This window comes from Petaurus breviceps, unplaced genomic scaffold (genome assembly GCF_028583685.1).
Source record: "Petaurus breviceps papuanus isolate PSGF00001 unplaced genomic scaffold, PetGlider_PUasm1.0 90617, whole genome shotgun sequence".
Classification (NCBI taxonomy): Eukaryota; Metazoa; Chordata; class Mammalia; order Diprotodontia; family Petauridae; genus Petaurus; species Petaurus breviceps.
Window position 1 is genome coordinate 3,154,094 of NW_027187287.1, and position 13,634 is coordinate 3,167,727.

Genomic DNA, 13,634 nt, shown 5'->3' on the forward strand with positions numbered 1-13,634 from the left:
ACAAGATTTTGAGTTCCAAATTTCCTCCCTATCTCTCTCTTTCCCCCACCCCATGATGGCATGCATTCTAATTATTCCTTCCCCCAATCTGCCCTCCCTTCTATCACATCCACGCTTCTCTTATCCCCTTCCCATTCTATTTTCCTATAGGGTAAGATGGATTTCTATACCCCATTGCCTGTGTATCTTATTTCCCAGTTGCATGTAAAAACAATTTTTAACATTTGCTTTTTAAAACTTTGAGTTCCATATTTTCTCCTTTCTTCCCTCCCCAACCACCCTCATTGAGAAGGCAGTCAATTCCCTATAGAGTATACATGTGTAGTCATGCAAAACACTTCCATAATAGTCATGTTGTGAAAGACTAACTATATTTTCCTCCTTCCTATCCTGCCCCCTGTTTATTCTGTTCTCTCCTTTGACCCTGTCCCTCCTAAAAAGTGTTTGCTTCTGATTACCCCTTCCCCCAATCTGCCCCCCCCCCCTTATCCTCTTTCCTCCTACTTTCCTGTGGAGTAAGATAGATTTCCATACCCAACTGAGTGCGTATGTTATTCTCTCCTTAAGCCAAATCTGATTAGAGTAAGATTCACTCATTCCCTCTCACCTCCTCCTTTTCCCCCTCCATTGTAAAAGTTTTTTCTTGTCTCATTTATTCGAGATAATTTATCCCATCCTACCCCTCCCTTTCTCCTTCTCCCAGTACATTCCTCTCTTACCCCTTAATTTTATTTTTTAGATATCATCCCTTCATATTCAACTTACCCTGTGCTCTCTATCTATATATATTCCTTTCAACTACCCTAATAATAAGAAAGGTCTCATGACTTACAAATATTATTCCACACAGGAATGTAAACAGTTCAACTTTAGTAAGTCCCTTATGATTTGTCTTTCCTGTTTACCTTTTCATGCTTCCTTTGAATCTTGTATTTGAAAGTCAGTTTTTCTATTTAACTATGACTTCTCAGGGGCAGCTAGGTGGTACAGTGAATAGAGCACCAACCCTGGAGTCAGGATGACCTGAATTCAAATCTGACCTCAGACACTTAACACACACACACACAAAAACTAGCTGTGTGACCTTGGGCAAGTCACTTAACCACAACTGCCCTACCTTCCCCCCTCCAAAAAGAAAACAGCAACAACAAAACCAAACCAAAACTGTGACTTCTTAAGAATGTATTAAATTCCTTTATGTAATTGAATACTAATTTTCCCCCTTATTGATTATAGTCAGTTTTGCTGGGTAGATGATTCTTGGTTTTAATACTAGCTCCTTTAACCTCAGGAATATCATACTCTAAGCCCTACAATCCTTTAATGTAGAAGCTGCTAAATCCTGATTGTGTTTCCACAATACTTGAATTTTTTCTTTCTGACTGCTTGCAATATTTTCTCCTTGACCTGGGAACTCTGGGATTTGTCTATAAAATTCCTGAGAATTTTCCTTTTGGGATCTTTTTCAGGAGGTAATTGGTGGATTTGTTCAATTTCTATTTTACCCTATGGTTCTATAATATCAGGGAAGTTTTCCTTGATAATTTCTTATTTATTTATTTTTCAAATGCTTTATTAACTTCTGATTTCATTTCCTCCAGATTTTGAGTTACAAATTTTCTCCCCATTTTTCCCCTACCCACCACCCCAGAATAGCAGTTCCACAGGATATCCCCTCCTCCAATCTGCTCTCTCCCGTATCTTCTCCCATACCCCCTTAGACTTTTCCAGTAGGGCATGGTGGATCTTTATGGCCCAGTGCCTGTATATCTTCTTTCCCAAATACATGTAAGATAGTATTAATAATAGTATATATGTATATATAATTTTAAACATTTGATTTTAAAACTTTGAATTCCAGATTCATTCCCTTCCTTCCTTGTCACCCACCCTTACTGGGAAGATAAGCAGTTCAGTATAGATTGTACATGTGTAGCTAATGCAAAACATTACCATAGTAGATATATTGTAAAAGACTGACTATATTTCCCTCCCTCCTATCCCACCACCCACTTGTTCTATTCTCTACTTTGATCCTGTCTCTTTTCAAAAGTGAGTGCTTCCAACTTTCCTCCCCCCCAGCCTGCCCTCCCTTCCATCATTCCCCCTCTCATCCCCTTCCCCCTACTATCCTGTAGGGTGAGATACCCTATTTAGTGTGTATTTCATTCCCTCCCTGAGCCAAATTCAGTGAGAATAAGGTTGACCTTTTGCCTTCCTATTCTTCCCCTCCATTTTAACCCTTTTCCCTTGCCTCTTCTGTATGAGATAGTTTATCCCATTCTATCTCTCTCCATCTCCTCTCATTATATTCCTCTCTCACCTCTTAATTTCCCCTTTTAAGTATCATCCCTTCCTATTAAATTGGTCCTGTGCCCTCTGTCTATGTATACCTGTAAGTATATATACACACATTCACACATGTATTCATACGCCTGTATACCCTCCAATATAGACATATATATATGTATATATATATATATATATATATATATTTCTATTCCCTTCAACTATTTTCATACTGAGAAAAGTTTCATCAGTTACAATTATCATTTTTCATGTAGGAATGTTAATAGTCCAAGTTTGATCAGTGGCTTATGATTTTTTTTCCCTGTTTACCTTCGCAAGCTTCTCTTGCTTCTTGTATCTCAATGTCAAATTTTCTATTCAACTCTGTTTTTTTTTCACTAAGAATGCTTGAAAGTCCTCTATTCCACTGAATGACCATATTTTCCACTGAAAGATGATACTCGGTTTTGCTGGGTAGGTGATTCTTGGTTTTAATCCCAGCTCCTCTGCCCTCCAGAATAGCCTTTCCAGGCCCTTCGATCCCTCAGTATAGAAGCTGCCAGATCCTGGGTTATCCTGATTGTGTTTCCACAATATTTAAATTGTTTCTTCCTGGCTGTTTGTAATATTCTCTCCTTGATCTGGGAATTCCAGAACCTGGCTATAATATTCCTAGAAGTTTTCTTTTTGGGATCTTTTTCAGGGGGTGATCGGTGGATTCTTTCTTTCTTTTTTTTTTTTTTTGAAGGATAAGTGAAAGGTGTTTATTACAGTATAAAGAGGAGGACAGTGTATACAGTGAGGCAGTCTGGAACTCTTCTATTCATGCACTATGTTGGTAACAAAGGCTTGAATGTTAACATTGAAGATATTTACAGAATTAAACTTTTTTTTTTTACATACATCCATTTATCATGTGGTACAAGTTATTCCTTAGAAATCATGTCCTATAAACTAAATACATTCTTATAGTTTACAATAAGCTTGTAGCAAATTATGTATCACCAAATAAGATGTTAGTTTTTCAATGCATAATACTTTAAAAATGTCACAATTCTGTGGCTTCTGAATGTTTAATTACTTGATTCGAACAAGGGAATGGAACCAAAAAGATCATCAAGAGGCCTGTTTTAGGATTTTTTATATTCAATTCGTTCTACTTTCACATCATCTCCAATTAGCTGATACACGTAAGTAACAACTGTAGATACCTGGATATCCATCAATACAAATGAAGGAATGATGTTTGTTTCCAGAGCATTATATGCTCCGGTGGCAGATCCTGGATTAATGTAGAATTTATTTTCATGTTCAAAGGCCTCAAATTTGTGTGTGTGTCCTGAAATGAGAATGTCCACATCAAACTGCCTTTGTAGCAATGCTAAGCTAGCCGTATCGCCCCATGGAATTACTTGATGTCCATGGATCAAACCAATTTTGAACTGCCCAACAGTCACCACCTTCTGCTCTGGATAATTCAGATTCTCATCGAAGTCTCCTCTAACAATGTGAACATCTCCAGCTAGAGTCTTTAGATAGTCATAACTTTCTTTGGTGCAAAGGTTTCCAGTGCAGAGAATGTGCTGAATTTTTCCAGGTACCAGTAGTTTTTTGAATTTAGCTGGCAGACTATTGCATCGGTGGGGGATGTGCAGATCTCCTAATACTAACACCAACATCCTGTCACCGGCCCCGCTCTGCCACAGCAACCGTCTCCGCCGCCTCCTTCCTCAGCCTCCCCGATCGGTGGATTCTTTCAACCTCTATTTTGCCCTCTGGTTCTAAAACATCAGGGCAGTTCTCCTTGAGAATTTCTTGGAGGATGATTTCTAGGTTCTTACTTTGATCATGGCTTTCAGGTAGTCCAATAATTTTTAAATGATCTCTCCTGGATCTATTCCAGGCCAGTGGTTTTTCCCATGAGATATTTCACATTGCCTTCTATTCTTTCATTTGTTTGGATCTGTTTCACATCGTCTTGATTTCTCATAAAGTCACTACCTTCCCTTTGCTCCAGGCTAAATCCGAGGGAATGATTCTCCTCATTGAGCTTTTGAAATTTTTTTTCCATCTGGCAAATTCGGCTTTTTAAGGCATTTTTCTCCTCGTTGTCTTTTTGAGCCTCTTTTGCCATATGAGTTTCCTGTCAACCACCCAGGTTATCTTAGGCTGGAAATTTGTTTCACTCTGTCTTTTTTGTGAGTTTTGCTGCTCTAGAATTTGTTTAGAGTTATTTTTACAGGTATTTGGAGGGACTTGGGGGGAGCTCAAGTGAGTCCCTGCTTTTACTTCGCCATCTTGGCTCCACCTGCCAAAAATACATTATTTCTATGAACATATATAACTCGAAGACCATTGTTATGGGATTCTCTTCTCATTGTGGAGATCAATGCCCTGAGATTTTATGAGGGCATGGGTGGAGTTGGTGAGAGTGGGACAGAGGAGAGAGGGGGTCATTCTCTTCACTCTTATGATTGACTTCAAGTTGCTTTGAGTCTCTTGAGGTCTCCTCAGTTTCTTTGGACTTTGTGTGCTTCTGTCTTCAAGATTCGGAAGAGAAAGACGAAAGCTGCTAACCCCACTTCATTTTGCTGAAGGAAAATAAGACTCTGGAAGATATTGACATGAGAAGAGCTGGGCAGTCTCCAACATGGCTCTATCTCCAGCTTGCTACACTAGAGACTATGAGAAATTATCTAAGACTTTCTCTCTTGGTTGTACAATTATTTTGACCCCCAAAGGGAGAACTACTCTTTCTGTAGTGTTTGGCATATATTCTTTCTCTACTTTCTGTTTGCATGAACTTGGATAAATGGATTTCTTTGGTACTGCTATATTTGGCAGGCATTTGGTGGAAAGGGAGTCAAGTCTTGGATATAGAGCTTGGGGTCCTGCTTCCTCCACTTAGTGAACTTTGATCAAAAATTAGACAGAACCTGAAAACCACTCCTCTACACTAACAATATTTATGGGAGCAGAGAGATATAATTTTATTCTAGTACTCCCCTTTCTCTGAGGACAGCAGAGTGGCCAAGCTTCTGGCCCCAACAATCTTCTTCCCCTCCTGGTGAGAAATAAAAAATTTCCTTTAGAGTTGGGGAGAAGAGGATAAAAATGTCTCTTCTCTCTTCCTCTAAGCCATACAATGATATTCCCATGCTACATGTGGGGGGCAGTTTGTGCTACATGTGAAAAGAGTTATTGTTATTTTAAAATAAATTAACAAATAGATCTTTAAAAATTTATCCATTTTAACTTCCAATATGGTAAATATCAATAGATAAAGCCCATCTAAACAGAAGCTCTTTGGGGTCCTTAATTATTTTTAAGAGAGTAAGAGGACATGAGATCCCAAACTTTGAAAACCACTGTTCTAGATGTGGCCTGACCAAGATAGAGTACGACTGTTGCTTCCCTCTTTCTGGACACTGCATTTCTATTAATGTGGCCAAAGATTTAATTAGCCTTTTTAGCTTCCATTGTACACTGCTGACTCCTATCACACTCACCATCACCTAAAACGCTGCCTGGCTCTTTTTAAATTTAAACTTTCTGGAACTGTGATTTCATTGGTGTAGGGCTCTCCCACTGAAGAAAATCCTTCTACCAATATAGATCTGAATCTAACCTGCAACTTAGAGTCTAATGATAAATAAATAGGGGGAGGGGAAAATCTATTAACAAAATAATACAAACCCCAAGATACCTTGAGATCAAAAATTATATTCCTTTGGACAGAGTGCCCATATGTAAGATTATGACTCCCCATAGGTAAGGGTATGACAGAGAGACAAAAGGAGAAGGAAGGGGAGGAAAAGAAGAAGCATTGCCCAACTTGGCATTTGGGTCCACAGGGGGCATCTACTACTGTTCATACATTGCTGCTCATCCTTCATTCTGGAAGAGGATCGATGACATCAGAAGGGGGTTTCTTGAGTTGTGAGTGAATCGAATATGTGAGGCAGAACTGTGCAAAGTCATCAGCCTCTCTCTCTCCTCCAGGGTCATCCATGGCCAGGAGCAAGACAAGTTAAGAGATTTGCCCAAGATTATGGAGCTATCGTGTGTGGGACATAGAACCTGAACCCAGGACTTCCTGAATCTGAAGCAATCTCTCCATGTTGTCTCTCCACAAAGACCTTTTTCATATGAACTATTATCTAGTTATGCTTTCCTTACCTTGTATTGGTGTGTAAATTTATTGAACCTAAGTATAGAGCTTTTTATTTATCCCTGTTAACTCTCACTTTCCTAGTGAGCCATGAAGATAATTGTAGTGCGTGTGCCAGCATCTGTGACAAAAGATGAAGAAGTAGAAAAGAATCTGATAAGATCAAAGAAATCAAGTTGACATGGTTTTGTCATTAGTGTAAGGTTGTAAGCGAAGTTGACAAAAATACATTGGAAAATATGATTCATTTTTAAGAAATAAAAGCAACCAAAGTCTTGTACACTGTTATGAAGGCTTACACCTATATTTGATGAGTACTTTCCTCCAGAAGGTCATTGGAAGGTGTGTTGAATATGTTGAGCACTATCACCACGAAAAAAACCAATTCTTAACTGACAGGAAACAACTGTTTATTGATGTGGAAGTCCTATTAGAATCAACTATCTGTTCAGTCAGACTGTCAGCTCTTTAGAGCAAAGGTCAAAATCAACCTTAGAGCAGAAGAAAGGTTAAAGGTGAGAAAAGATGCTTTGAACAATTGAAATGGCTTCAACCTGACCTATTCAAATGAGCCACTGATCTAAAAAAAAAAAAGGAAATGGAAAAAGGTGACTATATCGACCTTAATTTTCACCATTTGCTAATGAAAGATTAATTGATGCAAAAAAAACAACAAAAAATCAACTTGCCAAAATAAGGCCAGCAGAATGCGAAAGTCACTTTAACTGACAAAAACTTGATTTCCTTGTCAAGCAGAAAGATATGGCAGCCAAAGGCCACTTTAGTTTAGAATATAAACTTATTTGTAAATCACTATGGGGGGTTGGTAAACCTCCAGTTCCTGGGGGAGGGTCTCATGATCTGACAAAAACTGCTTTGAAAACTGAAAAGTGGTCTGACAGAAATTAGTTTTAGACATAGCACCTAAAACTATATACCAAGATAAGCTCCCATGTATACATGGCCTAGATATTAAAAGTCACATCATAAACAAATTAGAAAAGCAAGAAAGAAATTACCTTTCAGATCTATGGATTGGGGAAGAATTCATGACCAAACAAGTGATAGAGAGCTTTGCAGAAGATAAAATCAACAATTTTTATTATACAATATTGAAAAGTTTTTTTCAGAAGCTAATATAATTAAAAATAGAGGAGAAATATAACTGGGGAAAGTCTTTGCACAATGTTTCTCTGATAAAGTTCTCATATCCAAGATGTATAAACTGATTCAAATTTATGAGAACAAGAGTCATTCCCCAACAGATAAATGGTCAATGGGTATGAGCAGGTAGTTTTCAAAGGAAGAAATACAAGTTATCAAGAATTTCACCCATTAGACTAGCAAAGATGACAAAAGAGGAGAATGGCAACTGTTGGAGGGACTGGGAAAATGAATACAATAATGCATTGTTGGTGGCATTGTGCACTGGCCTAGCCATTCTGCAAAACAACTTGGAACCATGTCCCCAAAGTTACTAAATTCACCCTTTGACCCAGTGATAACTCAAAGAGATCAAAGAAGGAGGAATACATTCCTATATATATATATATATATATACCTAAAAAGGTATTTAAAGTAGCTCTTTTTGTGGTAGCCAAAAATTGGAAACTAAGAGTGTGTCATCTTATTAGGGAATGGATAAACAAACTGTAGCATATGAATGTAGTAGAATATTATTGTGCCATTGAAATGACCAAATGGACAGTATCAGAAGAAACTTAGAACTCTATGAACTGACACAGAGTTAAGTGACCAGGTGAGCAATTTATACAATGATAGAACAATTATAGAACAATTTATATAATGATAACATTATAGAGGAAAACAACTTTGAAGAACTTGAGAATTGATCAACAAAATGATAAACCATGAGCCCAAAAGAAAGAAGAGAGTTAACAAGTCAACAAACATTTATTTATTACTTACTATATGAAAGGCACTGTGGTAACTCCGAAGGATACAAATACAAGTGAGAAGAGGCAGTTCCTGCCCTCAAGGAGACTACATTCTAATTGGGGAAGATAATGCATTAAAGGGAATTTAAAAGTGTGTGTTTGTGGGAAGTTTGTGGAGTGTCAGGAGTAGACTGAAGGATGGTTGGTCTCTAAGTCCTTCCTCAAAAGGGAAGAGCTCACCAATGGGAGAAGGGGACTGTAGGGTGGAGGGATCCTCCAGGGTAAGAAGGCCACAGGGATGGGATAGGAAGGATGGAGAGAAGGAAGGATTTTCTTTGGTGTAAAGGTAGCTGAGGCAGGTTGGCACAATCAGGAGAGTCAGAGTCATATTTCTTATTTCTTTTGTTTTCAACCAAAGCTATGATTTCATTGGTACAGGGAACTCCTTCCTGGTGAGTGAATTCCTTCTACCAATGGAGATAGATATACAGTTCTGTAACTTCTAGTCTAATGCAGGTCAATGAAAGCTTGAAAAAGTTGCATAAGGTTACTCAGGCAATATGTATGAGAGGAAGAATGCAAACCCAGGTCTTCCTGACTCTTAGACTAACTTTCTAGCCATCCACTATATTAAAGTGATGTTCTGGGTTTTGTGTTGTTTTATTTCATTCTTATAGCACATTTCTGTTCCATTGCATTCAAATATCACAATTAGTTCAGGTATTTCCCAATAGATGGACACCCATTTGCTACTACAAGAAGTGCTACTCTGAATACACACATACATATATATGTGTGTATGTACACACACACACACAATTTTTCTTTCTCTATTTGTCTTTGACCTCAGTATATATGCCAAAAGAAGGGCACATGGGTGTTCAAGGAGGAATAGTGCCTCTGGTGTGAGGGTTTCTCAAGTCTTTTTCAGGGCTGCACATCCACATCTGGGGTCCCACCTGATTCACCCAACTCCCATCCGTGGCTCCAAGAAGCTGTAGTATGAGCAGTGGCCACACTCCACAAGCAGGCTAAAAACAGGTTGAGTGTAACCAAAGGGCCACAAACCCATCAGTGAGTTAGGGGGGTGTCTACCCCAAGAATGGGAAGACTACCCTTCTCCCTGGTGGAATGGGTGAATGAGAACAGTTTGTCAAACATCCATGAAGGATGCTGAGGCAGTGCTGTGGAGTGCTTACAACTTGGTCAGACATCAAAGACACACCAAGGTCATTCACTGTATCCTGGGCCATCCCTAGTCGTCTTGACCTTTGTCCTGCACTGGACTTCAATGACTCAGTCAAAGAGAGAGTGAGGCTGATGACTGTGCAACTCATCCTCATTTAAATCCAGTTCAAACACAAGTCATGACATCAACTCATAATATCATTGGTCCTCTTTGAAAATGAAGGACAAGCAACAACATCTGCCAAAGGACTGAAATCTCCGGGAATAGTGTAGCCCCTTTTAATTGTTTTCCAGAATGAGTAGGTCAGTTCACTGTTCCACCAATAGTGTATGTGTTTCTGTCTTCCTGCATGCCCTCCAATGTGCTTTTCATTTTTTTGTTATTTTTGCCAATTTACTGAGAATGAGACAGACTTTAGATTTATTTTAATTTACATTTCTCTCCTCATTAGCAATTTGGAGGATGTTTTCATGTCATTGGTAGTTTGCAATTCTTCTATAAAAAAATTGATTAATCATCCTTTGGTCACTTATTTACTGATTAAATGTCCTTTAGTCTAATACATTTTTCCATTAAATACATATATGCACACATATATTTATAATGATAATTCTCTATATAGATAGCAGACATTTAAAATTAATTTTAATTGATATCCTTTTATTGATATATTTTTATTTACATAAACAGATTTCCCCCTAGTATTCCTCTCCCACATAACAAATAATATTTTTAAAGAAAAGCCAGAAAAAGAAGAGGGGAAAAAAGCAGCAAAGTTGATTGATACATTGAAAAAATCTCTAAGTATACACAATGTTTTACACAGGTGAGCCTTCTGGAAAGGAGTGGAGGTAGGGTTGTCTTCTCATTTCTTTTCTTTGGGACCATGCTTCTTCTTTCTGATTTTTCAACATTCTTTTTCAATTGCTTTATTAGAGGCAGCCAATGAATAGAAAAATGGGCCTCGAATCAAGAAGACCTGAATGCAAATATGGCCTCAGAAACTTATTAGCTGAGCAAGTCACTTCTGTCTACCTGTTTCCTCATCTGTAAAATGGGGATAATAATAGCATCTACCTCACAGGGTTATTGTGAAGATCAAATGAGATGATATCTGTAAAGTGCTTAGCAGTACATAGTAGGGACTTAATTAATGCTTATTTCCTTCTCCTTCCCCCTCCCCCACCTTTGTAGTGGTTGTTCTTTCCATTTACATTGTAGTCATTGTATATTTTTTTTATTGTCTCTTCTTACTTTACTCTGCATCAAATCATGTAAGTCTTTCTATGGTTTTTTTTTTTTTTTTTTTTTTGCTTTTTGGAGGGCAGTTGAGGTTAAGTGACTTGCCCAAGGTCACATGGCTAAGTTTTTTTGTGTTGTGTCTGAGGCCAGATTTAAACTCAGGTCCTCCTGACTCCAGGGCCAGGGCTCTATTCACTGCGCCACCTAGCTGCCTTTCCATGCTTTTCTGCATTCATCATATCTGTAATTTCTTACAGCACAGTAAAATTGTTACATTCTTGTACCACAATTTGTTTAGCTATTCCCCAATTAATGTGCATCTATTTTGTTTCCAGTCCTTCACTATCAACAAAAAGTGCTGCTGTAAATATTTTGGTGTATATGGAGACTTTCTTATCAGTGGCCTCCTTAGAGTGTAAACCTAGTAATCAGGTATGTACATCTTAGTCACTTTATTTGATTAATTCCAAATAGTTTTCAAAAAACAAAATTTTTTTTTACTGATTCACAGCTGTACCAAACAATGTATCAGTGTACGTCTCTTATCCCTAACTCTTTAACATTAACTATTGCTATTTCTTGTCATCTTCGCCAATTTATAGGGTGTGAGGTAAAACCTCAGGATTGCTTTGATTTGAATTTCTCTTATTATTAAGTGATTTGGAACATTCTTTCATATGGTTACTAATAGTTTGTAAGATGAGCATTTGTTCACATCCTTTGATATTTATTGGGGATTGATTTTTGGTAATATATATATATATACACATATATATGTACACACATATATGTGTGCATATACATATGTGAGTACAAACATACAACCTGTCAGTTGTCTCATATTTTAGATACAAGATCCTTATTTGAGAAAGCTGATATAAGGAATTTTTTTCACCATTTGACTGCTTCCTTTCTTATCTTATATGCATTAATTTTATTTGTGCAAAGGATTTTCAGTTTTATGTGATGAAAGTTATTTATTTTATCTTTCATAGTTACCTCTATCCTGTCTTTAGTGAAGAATAAATTTCCTAACCTATAACTATGAAATGTATATGATCTGCTTTTATTCTAATTTTTTTGTGTTATGATCTTTAATATTAAGGTCATTAATTTGTTTGGAATTTATTGTGAAATATGGCATAAAGTATTGGTTTCAGTCTAATTTCTGCCAGATTGTTTTCCAGTTTTCCTAGCAGTTTTTATCAAATAGAGAGGTCTTTCTTAAGTAATTTGTGTTTTCTGGGGCAGTAGACTTCTTTCAGAGATAGCTGATGCAAAGATTTTTTTCCAAATTGTCAATTTTCAAATTTCTTATTAACGGTTTTGTCTTGTTTGTACAAAATCTTTTTAGTTTTATATAATCAAAACTATCAATCTTTTATGCTCCCCTTCATCTCTTTGTTTGATTGAGAATTCTTCCCCATTCATAGTTGTGAAAGAGATTTCATTCAATTTTCCTCTAGTTTGTTTAGGATATACGAATACTATTCTTTCAGAATAGTACTACTCTCTTGTGTTCAGTTTCCTTCCTCTTCATCCTCTCCCTCCTTTGCTTTCTCTCTTCTATGTTGTTGTTCAGTTGTTTTGGCTATGTCTGACTCTCTGTGACCCATTTGGGGTTTTCTTGGTAGAGATACTGGAGTGATCTACCATTTCCTTCTCCAGCTCATTTTACAGATGAGGAAACTGAGGCAAACAGGGTGAAGTGACTTGCCCAGGGTCACAGAAGTAGTAAGTGTCTGAGGCTGGATTTGAATGAACTCCTGCTTCTGACTTCAGGGCGGGCACCCTATCCACTGCATCACTGAGCTGTCCTCTCTCTCCTAAACATACCATTTAAAAAACTGAGTTAGTGAGTGAGGTCCCTATGCATCCACAATGTTGCTGTTGTTATCATTCCTTCTTTCTGGATGGCATCCTGCAGGTGGTGTCTCGACTTGCAGTGAATTGGATTTAAGTGAGGCAGAGCTGCACCTCCACACTGGTGTCTTTAGATAGCTCCTCCTCCTTTCCCTCTAGGTCTCCTGACTTTTTGTTCAGTGCTTTTTAGGTTTTGTGCTGGACTGGACTGGAAAAGGGATTGCTGGGCTCTTGTGGAATGTTAGTATTGTAATCAGTTTTGACTAAATGCAATTGCTTCCTGCTTACTGTTCTCTCTCCTTGGTCCTGCTCTCTTAGCCTCCCGTGGCCTTTCTCCCCAATGTCACTGGCCTCCTCCTTACACAGCTAGGCCAGCCACTCTGAATCATAGGCCTCCTACTTTACCTTGTCTCTGTACATTGAACAAGGGGAGTGTGTTCTGGGCCCACATCCATCATGTTCTTCCTTGAAGGCTGGTGCAGGAAGAGGAGGTCCTGGGTCATTCTGACTGTGAGATTCATCACGCTGGCTGCATCCTAATCACAGGAGAGTAAGGAATGGGGAGAACATGAGCATGTAGTAATGATGATTTTTATTTATCTGGAGTTTGTCTCAGAGAAACTTGGAGCACTTCACAGACATTATCTCATTTATCTTCACCACACCTCTGTGAAATAGGTCAAAGGAAAGGGCTGTCCTTCCTATTGTAAGGAGTAAGGAAACTGAGGCATAGGAAGAAGCAGGGGCTTCTTCAAGGCCATGCAGAATCAGACCTGAGATAACAAGCCAAATCTCTTCGGCTATGGCTGTATAAAAAAAGGAGTCTTGATTTTTAAAAAAATCATTATCATCATTATTGTTTATTTTAATTGGATGGCAAATAAGTAGTGGCCCAGGGTGAAAGCTCTGGACTCCATTTGTGGGTCCATTCAGCATGTTTGCACAGGAAGAAATAGTAATTGGCAGTAGTAATCTTTGCACA

General features: G+C 38.0%; 1 long non-coding RNA gene and 1 pseudogene across 2 annotated transcripts in view; one reads left to right on the plus strand and one right to left on the minus strand.

Moving 5' to 3' along the window:
- LOC138142877 (uncharacterized) overlaps positions 1 to 6,748 on the plus strand; it is a 32,499-nt gene extending 25,751 nt beyond the window's left edge. For both annotated transcript variants that reach the window (XR_011163556.1, XR_011163557.1), the window contains exon 2: positions 6,292 to 6,748. This is a non-coding gene — a long non-coding RNA (uncharacterized lncRNA). The remainder of the gene's footprint in view (positions 1 to 6,291) is intronic.
- Positions 3,008 to 4,060, minus strand: LOC138142948 (vacuolar protein sorting-associated protein 29 pseudogene; annotated as a pseudogene).
- Positions 6,749 to 13,634: the final 6,886 nt, after the last annotated feature.